The sequence below is a fragment of the Saccostrea cucullata genome, unplaced genomic scaffold, assembly GCF_032062105.1.
Source record: "Saccostrea cucullata isolate Sc308-1 unplaced genomic scaffold, CSIRO_AGI_Scuc_v1 ctg1342, whole genome shotgun sequence".
NCBI classification, from domain to species: Eukaryota; Metazoa; Mollusca; class Bivalvia; order Ostreida; family Ostreidae; genus Saccostrea; species Saccostrea cuccullata.
Genome location: NW_026931225.1, coordinates 7,549 through 17,658, shown reverse-complemented (window position 1 = coordinate 17,658; position 10,110 = coordinate 7,549). Strand labels below are relative to the sequence as shown.

The window sequence follows — 10,110 nt, the reverse complement described above, 5'->3', positions numbered from 1 at the left end:
TATTTACTTTTAAAATATGTAAAAATTATTGTTATTACTTTAAGGTATATTTTAAAAACAAGAATTTTCTTGCACTTATGTGTTTTTTTCTCGGTTTTATTCGTAATTTTTAAACAAAGCTCAGTTTTACGTTTATTTCTGTGTTGAAATAGGGAAAACAAAATAAAGCTGGTAAAAGTGGAGAAAATTTCCTTTCCAACAAGCCCTTACAGGCCTTCTTACGCTCAGTATTTTCTTAATTACGATAATTTGAATTTGTGACCTTCGCATAGTTTTTATGGAAAAATCGGTCAATATTTACCATGTAACGTCAAGGTCGATATTGTTGCGTCTTACTCGAAACAACAAATTCTTTTATAAGACTTTTTTGACCATTTAAATAATTTTTTTACTGAAATAAATGCATAATACAAAAATACATTTAAAAAAACAAATATTTACTATCGTTCTGCCTTTTGTGTAAAATGAAATGTCAATTTATTCATCCACATGTAATGATGAAAATTTCATGTAGTGATGTACAATGTTGAGAAAAATTGTAGATTCCCTAAACGTCGATCTTTACTAAAAAAAAATCAGATTTTAATATAGTTGTATCTTGTTATATTGTATACTTAATTTGCAAATTAATTAGATCTATCTTAGCACGAAATTTAACAAAACAAGAATTCGGATTTATAAATAAATACGACTCATCACTGTATGAGTTGATACGAATTGAAATAACCACGTGTTTCCGCTATGGTGGCAGTAAACAAACAACATGATGGTGATCCGAAATCTGAACGTCAATTTTCATGATTATTTCACGACGAAGATCATCACATCAATGAATCAAATAATACGGACATCCTTTGGTATTAGCAGGTGAGAATACGTGTATATTGACTGAATAGTTTAAGTTTAAAACGCAATTACTTCACGTTCAAAAGAAAACTAAATGTAGACATCTACATGTACTAGATCTTCATATTTCAGTGTGCGTATTTCGTATTGTTCAGCCAATTTTGTGTTGCTTTTGAACTTTGATGCTTTTGACAAACACTCATAAGTTCAAAGTAAAATCAAAGTTGCCATTATATTAAATAGATAGTTGTTTTCAGTATGTGTGTACCAGTGTGTACATATACCACTTTCACTTTGAATTTTTAGGGTCCTGGCAACATATGCAACAATACTTTCATCTGTGAATACCCACTTGCTAAGCCCACCATGATCTACGAATGCCAATTAATATGTAAGGACACCAATGAACAGGTAAATTTTTGTTTTGTTGTTGAAAATTTCTGTATTTCTAAAATTTCAAAAAATAAAGTCAAATTTCATTTGTGTCATTCTCATGATAAATCAATCATACGAGTTTATAAACATTTGATTTATATTTTGAAAAATAAGTGTTTGAAACACATAATACTTATGATGCTTGATTATTCATACAAACACATTATTTAAACACGTAATATCTATTTGAATGAATGCCGAGATATGAAACAAGCTGTTTTTATAGACTGCTGTTGTATTTCCAATCTGCATAAAGTTTGTGGTTAGAATTTCCATTCTCTCATTTTTTCAGACACTTTCCAATTATCGTACATCATATATATGGGTGGTCAAACTCACTGGATGGTTTATCAACACTCCCATGCTCACGAACAGCCTTGCCCCAGGAATTTTGCCCTGAAGTAACATTGCAGTCAATTGTCTCCCTTCTTTTTACAACCCTGGCAGCCATGCAGGTATGCAATCTATGAAAGCCATGAAGGGACATAGAATTTTTTTTAAAATTTATAAAAGTAAACCGAGTTCTCGATTTACACAATCCATTCTCTCGGATTGACAATCTGTTATAACAAATTGCCAATTCATATTCTCACAGATTATCTTCCCTCAAATTACACAATCCATTATCTCAGTATAATTCATTCTCTTAGTTTAATTGACACGTTCCCTCGGAATGTAAACCCTTCCCATGATTTCATTAAAATTATTTATCTGTACATATCGGATATGGTAATACATATTTAAAGAATAGAATATTGTAGTATTTTACATCCAACCTTTTATTACATATTACCATATTACCAAAATGAGAAAAATACATGAACATTTTCAAATCCACATGCTAGTACTGATATTTGTACAACAAAAAATCTTTGAGGTTTTTGGTTACGTGTATATTAAGATAATTGAAAGTCCGATATAGTAAAGTGAATATGGGTCCTGTGTAATCATAATATTTCTAAAATAAATATACGTTGAATTAGTTATGAAAGAGGTTGGAAATGACCGGTTGCTGAAACAAAATAAAAAGAAGTGAACGCACTAATTGATTAAAATAGTTGGATGTATCTGTACATATATGTAATAAAATTCAAGAGCACATATTGCCAAAATCATAGGACTGACGTTGTAACAAATCGAGATCTCGAATTATTAATCTGTGAAAACGAATTACCAGTATGTAATTCGAGATCTCAAATTATGAATCAAGGGGGCGAATTAGTAATCTGTAAGATCGGATTGTGTAATTTGAGATCTCGAATTATAAATCGAGGGAATGATTTAGTATCCGTGGAATTGGATTGTCTAATTTGAGATTTCATTTTCTACTTTCTTGAAAAATTGCTGTGTCCCTTCATGGCTTTCTTAGCAATCTAATTAAAATTAGATCTTCCATCCACTGCCAGATTTTTTTTTACATATTGCGATAGCGTAAACAGAGGTCTGGCTTTAGTCAGATTGCCATATATGCTATTTGTTTTAGTTCAGTAATTTTACCATAATGGTTTACTACAAGGTTGTTGAATTATCAGTCCTGATACATTGACTTAACAATATCATTTAACTACTTGAATCACACAATAGATGCAATCTTAATTTTAAAAGGAAAATCAAATAAATGTAGTAATTTTAGCATTCTTAATTTTATTTATAAATGTAAATTCATATACACAATGGCATGTATCTGTTTCAAAATATTTAAATCTTTTACAGGATAGAAGCTGATCACTTGAACTTGAAAGCAAATTATAATGTCTTGGACAAGTCAAAGAACTTCCTCCAGTCTTACAGAGAAGTAACAGTTGATAAGAGAATGGTGGACACAAAGTAAAAGTGCTCTTCAACATTTTGTTGAAGATTTCAGTCTGATTTGGAATTCATCTTGCAATATATCTGGATTTGTATATTTGGATATAAGCATCAAATTTTCAACTTATTGACTAAACAGTTTTGGGCTAAATATTGCCAATGTTATTTATTATTATTATTTCCCTCCAAGATAACATGTCAAGTCTTTATTGTACCCCTTAAGCTCAGTTATACCAGAAAAATCTTGTAATGTAATCATTTAGGTTTTTTTTCTTGTTAGATTAAATCCATGAAAATAAAGATTATTTTTAATGGCATCAAGAGAATGGATTTCTTGTTTAACAAAAAGATTGTATACATGTTTTGCTAGGGGTTTGTAAGAAGCAGACCAGAATTCTTTGCTTGCAAATTTTGTCGTTCGCCATTTTTATTACGTCAACTATTAGATGATTTATCCATGTATGAAGCATTTCAAAATTGATATTTACTTACAGTTTAAAGCAGAATTCTGTACTGATTTGACCTTGACCCCCTGAAGAACAAGAGTGTCAAGGTCAATTTTTTTAATACAAAAATGTTCTTTCATCTTTATGGCCCATATATATCTTACAAACAATATCATGAAATATACAAAAAGTGTCTAGAATGTGAAATAACAAACATGTATATAGCCAAAACCTTTAAAATGTTGTTGCTTAGCAACCACTAAAAGGTCATTAAACAGATATTTGAACTAAAATGATGCATGGATATTGCAGTTCTGATCCCTTTTTGAGAGTATATTCAGAATTTTCCATTTCAGCATCCATTGTGTAAAATTATGGCAAGAATATTGAAAAGTGTTGAAAAAAGTTGATGAAATTGTTGCACTTATTTGACCTTTGACCTGCTAAAAATAGATCTAATGAGGTCAAACTTTAACACAATTTATCCACTGTATGTCCCTTGTAATTTTATGACCTCACATCTAACTTTAATATGTGCTTGGATGCATAAATGTATCTAGATTGAGTAAAAAATGAAAATTTCTGCCCGAAAATTAAAGAATTCTGCGTTGCTTAGCAACCCCTTTTAAGTAGTTATATGCAGAATTGAAAAAAAAGTTTATGTGTTTCGTGTACTACAGTATAATGCTCTTTTGTGGGTATATCCCAAATTTCCTATTTCAACATACATTATACTTAATATTTAGTTTGAAGATTAAAAAGTATCAAAAAATTCCATAAAATTTTGCACTTAATTGACCTTTGACCTCAATTTTTACTAATAAGGTCAGTGGTTGAGCATCTAAATAGTCATAAAATATCATCTCTATGTAATTCCCTTCAAAATGGTATGAATTATGCCTAGCTTTCACCTAGGATAAAAAGGTTAGAAGTAAGTTAGTAATGACATGTAAAAGGCCTCCAAAAACACGTAAAATGCGCCGGAAGAGAAAGGGTTAATAGGTTTTATGTAAACTATGAATTCCTCAATTTAATCGATGTGTTCCTGTAAGTTTATATACATAGTTCTCATAGGGATCATGTTTGAAAAAAAATGAATCTACACCCTCTGAAGATGCTTCCATATAAATATATATTTCTATGTAAAACTTGATCAGCCATTGTGGCCCCTACTGAAGGATAATTCCATATGTGTTTCATCATTCCTGGTCCAGTGATTCTTGAAAAGATTTTCAAAATAGGCCATTATTTTTTCGTTAATCCATTTCCCTTTTGAAGAGAGAATGGACCTTCATAAGAACAAAATTGAATTCCCTTTACCCAAGGATACTTCGTGAAACTGATTTGGGAAAAATGTTCATTAAAGACTTTACAAAAAGCTACATGAAAACAGTTTTAAAATGTTTTTAAAACGTTATAATGAGAAGATGAAGTGTTTACTCTGAAATTCTTTACCAAAACGTTTTTGCAACATCATAAATATGTTTTGACAATGTATTTTTGATACGTGGGATATTTGAGATATTGGCATATAAAGAACATTTAAATTTTTCAAATTTATACGATATTTTATCTATTTCAGAATTAAAAGAAAACTTTACAATGCATTTAAACTGAGAAACTGTAATTCGTCTTAAATACATGGAAAAAAACATCTAAAACATCGATAATAATACAAAAGAAACATATAACAGCATAAAAACTTACATAAAACAAAATATAAAATTCATCGGTAAGAGTGATAAAAAACATCGTGGTTCATAAAGATGTATAGTTTAAAAGATATCTTTCAAGAAATCTCTCATATGATTCATATCAACACTACAACTCTCCCTGAATTAGTGTGTTAATTCTTAAAATTGTCACTTACTGAATCTTGTGCAATGGTATTTGTTGCAACGAAAATTGGTAAGACTCGAGTGATCCAAAATAATCCCCACAAAGAGGTAGGGGCTCCATGTGCGAAAATCGGCCCCAAATTTTTCGAATTTTCAAAGCTAGTTAATAAAATCGATTTTACTTATATTTCACAGTTTACCATCATTGCATTCCACAAATAGCAAAAGTTCGGGAGATTGACTACTTATGACGTCATATTTGTGACGTAAACCTGACGTAATTTGGCAAAAATCATCAAAATCTCATAATTTTTGCCATAAATTGATTAAAAAAAATACCTCCGCACACACCCACCAAAACAAAATTTCTTGTAAATGTTCATTATTAACAAATCTATCAACAATTGAAGTATCGTATTGGTGGAGGCCTGCGGAGCATGAAAAATCGATCGATGAACGAAAAGCTTTCCTGTCATTCCAAGTAATCAATTATCATAATTTACATCAATATAATTTCCAGTAGATATGATATTGTGTTTTTATATCACCGTACCTATTTTAAAAACATGTTTTAATATATCTACTAATAAATGTAAGAAATTGTTATCAATTTAGGACATGGTAGCTGAAATATGCAGTGATTTTGGGTATAATAATTCCAAATCAGTCCGAATTTTGCTACACTCACGCAGTCATTTACCTTATATACCGCTGTACCTCGCATTACACATGCACACCTGTGTCAATCCAACCTTTATTTTTAAACAGAATGGTTTGTGAATATTACATGCAAAAATAAAAAGGCATAATGTATTAATTAAACTCTAGCTTCAACAATATCATTCATAATTTGCTACCCTTTTCGAAAATCAACTCGTATGAAAACGATGCATTGGACTTCCCATCGAAGTCGTGACGTTTTTGCCTAATCAGTTGTGAATTGTTGGTGGATAAAACACAATGAATTAGGTTACGATAGAATGAACTTCCATGAACATTATCTGTTTGATAACACCTAAAAATATACAAAGTTATGACTGCTTTGTACCCCACTCCCTACAGTTTGGTATTATCTATTTTCGAATCACGTGTACAAGACTGCAGCTGAATTAATTGCCCATTCTGCACACACAATTTATTTATATACAATGTTCTATAGTGTAATAAATTAATATTGGTTTCTTTAAATGCAACTTAAAGGGTATGTAAGTAACGATTTTATAAAACAAAGCGAAAACTATTCCAAAGTCAAAACCGGGTTAATATCGGTCAGCGTCAGTCATGTAAATACCACCGTCTCCCCCCCCTTCTTTCTAATGCGCCGATTTGTCGAAGATATCTTGTTCTATTATATGAATATGATTTTTTTTGTCAACTGGGACAACTGGCTTTCATATATTAAATATACTGAATTCTGCATCTTAATAAGTATTATATAACATTCACAGTTAAAATAAAAAAGATGATTCGAAATAAAATGAATGTCCCTGTAAATATTTGATCCACACACCACATTACAATTCTGCGTGTAATTAGTCTTTCATAAAAAAAACTTAAGTAAACAGCGCAACAATTGAACACAATTAAAACAAAATGATAGTAAATCAGCATGTGCTTTTCTGTTCATAAAAAACAAATTTAAAAAAGTAATTTGAGCGGAAATAAATTGGATGCCGTGGAACCCTCCTCGAAAACAGATAAACCTCTATGTGAAATGATATAAAAAGTCAATCATTGAATGTGGTATAAGTGATTGTTGATTGAATGTTGTTTACATTAACCATTTGGAAATAGTTTATACTTAAAATAAAAGATAACAGTGAAATTTCAACTCACTTGTACATTACATGATATTACGAAAGCCCAGTGAGCTCATTTTCGTAGGTAAAAAAAATAAATTTTTCGCGTTATAACGCGAAACTTTCGCGAATAAACGCGTTACTTTCGCGTTATAACGCGAAACTTTCGCGCGAATAAACGCGTTACTTTCGCGTAATAACGCGAAACTTTCGCGTTAAAACGCATAACTTTCGCGAATAAACGCGTTACTTTCGCGTTATAACGCGAAACTTTCGCGATATAATGCGTAACTTTCGCGTCATAACGCGAAACTTTTGCTGTTTAACGAGACATTTGCTTTAGTCTCAACGTTCTTTTGATTTTGTCATCAATTTTATTCATTTAATACAATGATAATCAAAAGGCTATTTTGATCTTGGACTATCACAAGTTAAATTTTAAGCTTTCTTGCTATTGAATCCATCTTAACCGTCACAATTTGTCTATCTCAACGCTGTTCAACCAATTCAAAGTTTATGCGAGTTCCAAAAGTTAAACTTCAAGCTTATTAATTTCGGAGAAAATCACCCCTTTTCCGTTTTTTCTATGCACTCTCTAGAGAATTTGAAATAATTTTATTCTAGAGAGATCAAGATTTCAGAAAATTGTCAAAATGAGGTAAATTTGTCAATTGTGTTCCACCGCATTTGTGAAAATTGGATAGCAGATTTTCATTTGTCTCCTTTAGATTCACTGTGGAAATTAGATATCCTATTTTGAGGTTGCGCCACGTTTTCATTCCATTGCTTACGAAAACATTGACAATTCAAAGTGTACAAAATCTGCTGTATACCTTCATAGTTTTTATTTATGGCTAGTCCACGAACTTCTCTATAACCCAATATTGGAGACAATGAAATTATACATTGTTCATTCACTTCTAAGTTATGTTTCTACAGTGTATAATTTTTTCTCCAAAATGATTGATTGCTTAATTTACTAGTGGTACAGTTGAAGTAAATGTTACTGATTAAAAAACAGCTAGAAAAAATGTCAAATGGAGATTTTCCTTAAGAAATTATCAGTCTAAAGAATTCAACAATTGAAAAACATGTACAAGAAAGTAAAATTCATTTTATTAATTCAATAGTCAGATTTTTAAAATAAAATAAAATATTCTGATGACTAATCTATCCTATTCTAGCATCATATTTTTTCGCGAAATAACGCGAAAGTTACGCGTTTATATCGCGAAAGTTACGCGTTTATTCGCGAAAGTTTCGAGTTATAACGCAAAAGTTACGCGTTTATTCGCGAAAGTTTCGCGTTATAACGCAAAAGTTACGCGTTTATTCGCGAAAGTTTCGCGTTATAACGCGAAAGTTACGCGTTATATCGCGAAAGTTTCGCGTTAAAACGCGAATGTTACGCGTTTATTCGCGAAAGTTTCGCGTTATATCGCAAAAGGTACGCGTTATAACGCGAGAAAAATTATTTTTCTTACCTACGAAAATGAGCTCATTGGGCTTTCGTATGACATGAATAAATGGAATGTTGTATTTAAAAAAAATCAGAGACATTCATTTCCAAGGATGAAAAATTTTATGTAAATCAGATAGCTATTAATTTCATATGCTGAAGCTAAGTTGTTTCAACTCGTAAGGGGGGGATTAATTGTTGTTTATTGACCCCCTCGAGAATCCTTCACTCATGGAAACACAACTTGCTCGTTTGCAGATCTAAAAGGGATTGGGGTTGTTTGGTCTGCCCCCCCCCCCCCCGGAATTTGCAGAGTTAGGAAATTCATATACTAAACCAAATAAAAGAGACTTTGAACACCTCCACATCCACCCCCCCCCGGCACCCCGACCTTTGGAAAACGTGGAACCCTCCTCGAAAACAGATAAACCTCTATGTGAAATGACCATGAAAAGTCAATCATTGAATGTGGTATAAGTCATTGTTGACTGAATGTTGTTTAACGTACAATTCGAGAATTTTCACTTATATGGAGACGCCACCGCTTGTTGGAGAGCTACAAATTTTGTCTTACACTGGGCACTCAGGGTCATTGAGCTTGGAGGGTTCCTTTTCGTGCCAGCACACGGGAACTCGTTTTATACGAAGACCAGTTTCCACGTTGAAACCGCGATGTAAGGATCTCTTTACTTCATGACTCTAGAGCAGACGCTATATAACCAATGTGCCACACGGGCGGGCACGAGGTTTTATAATTACCCCCCCCCCCCTCCCCTCACACACACACACACACACACACACACACACACACACACACACAAGAAATGGGTTTTTCATGTTTGGGAAATTCGTTTAGTTGTTGTTTAATTTGTTTGTCAGAATATTTCTGGCTTGACAATTTTTCCTTATTGGGGTGGACCCCCCCCCCCCCCCGGAAGAAATCTCTGGATCAGCACCTGCTTATTTATACCTGTACTCAATACTCGGAGCCATTGAACAGTGAGGGATCTTTTTCGTGAAAAAACAACAGGGGGACACCGATTTATATGATCTCATCCGAACAGTCTCAACGTCCCGCAGTTAATTTAATCCCACGACGTACATCTAATGATAAGGTCTGAATAGGAAGGGGTTTGTCTTGATCACATGAAAAAATGTTATAGTTAAATGTTTACTCAAAAAAATAATGAAAAATAAAATCACTATATATTTAAAGCAATTTGATTTCGAGGGGTCCATTTTATAGCATTATTTTCGGCCGCAGGAGCGGCCGATCTATTTGTGGTTGTATTAGAGACGTTATTTTTTTGTAGTTCAGTAAAATATTTTTTAAATGATAACATGTATAAAATCAGAAATAAAATATTTTAAAAACATCACCTATTCCCAGTCTTACGTGCTTGATTTTAATATATATTTTTTTCGGATTATCAAAATGAAAAAGGTTTAGTAATGTCCACACAACAATACGTGTATTA

The 10,110-nt window shown here is 32.1% G+C and overlaps 1 long non-coding RNA gene across 1 annotated transcript; it reads left to right on the top strand.

The window, feature by feature from the left end:
• Nucleotides 1-556: 556 nt before the first annotated feature.
• Nucleotides 557-3,302, top strand: LOC134231878 (uncharacterized). Its single transcript, XR_009984646.1, has 4 exons — nucleotides 557-867; nucleotides 1,153-1,257; nucleotides 1,574-1,736; nucleotides 2,995-3,302. It is a non-coding gene; the product is annotated as an uncharacterized LOC134231878 (long non-coding RNA).
• Nucleotides 3,303-10,110: the final 6,808 nt, after the last annotated feature.